This window comes from Salvelinus sp. IW2-2015, unplaced genomic scaffold (assembly GCF_002910315.2).
Source record: "Salvelinus sp. IW2-2015 unplaced genomic scaffold, ASM291031v2 Un_scaffold5909, whole genome shotgun sequence".
NCBI classification, from domain to species: Eukaryota; Metazoa; Chordata; class Actinopteri; order Salmoniformes; family Salmonidae; genus Salvelinus; species Salvelinus sp. IW2-2015.
This window is the reverse complement of record NW_019947174.1, coordinates 16,708-17,385: the sequence shown is the minus strand read 5'-3', so window position 1 is coordinate 17,385 and position 678 is coordinate 16,708. Positions and strand designations below refer to the sequence as shown.

The window sequence follows — 678 nt, the reverse complement described above, 5'->3', positions numbered from 1 at the left end:
TAGTGTACGAGTAGAAGTCTTCTCAATTTATCCAACCTAATGAGTTGATAATAATGTGTATTATTGCTAGAAGTCTGCTCAATTTATCCAATGAGTTGATAATAATGTGTATTATTGCTAGAAGTCTGCTCAATTTATCCAATGAGTTGATGATAATGTGTATTATTGCTAGAAGTCTGCTCAATTTATCCAATGAGTTGATAGTAATGTGTATTATTGCTGGGCTGGAATAGAAGTCTGCTCACCCAGTAGATCAGGGAGTGGATCAAGGTTCCACCTCTGGTGTGGATATATTTGTTTTTCGGGTGCAACGTTCCTGGACGTACTGCAATACCAGGTCGATGCGTGGAGTGGACGGAGCAAGCCCCTATTCCATCTCCCTGTTCCAAAAATCAATTTAATATATGGTCCCCAGATAGGGGACGTATCAGATATTAAACTGATAAGAACAGATTTTTTTTCTTTTTGGAAAAGTTTTATTGTCACATTTCTTTTAAAAACAGCTCATATCTTTGTACATCATTTTATACACATAAAAACAGCATAAAAGCATAAAAACAGCATTTGTATATTACATTTAAATTTGTTAAAAAGTACATTACAAAAACAGTAGAAACAACCATGAATAAAACTAATTTTTCTTGTAAATAAACATCAAATTCTGTTAAAGCCATTTAA

At 33.3% G+C, this 678-nt stretch overlaps 1 pseudogene; it reads right to left on the bottom strand.

Moving 5' to 3' along the window:
• Positions 1-300: 300 nt before the first annotated feature.
• Positions 301-478, bottom strand: LOC112078586 (U2 spliceosomal RNA; annotated as a pseudogene).
• Between the last annotated feature and the right edge of the window lie 200 nt (positions 479-678).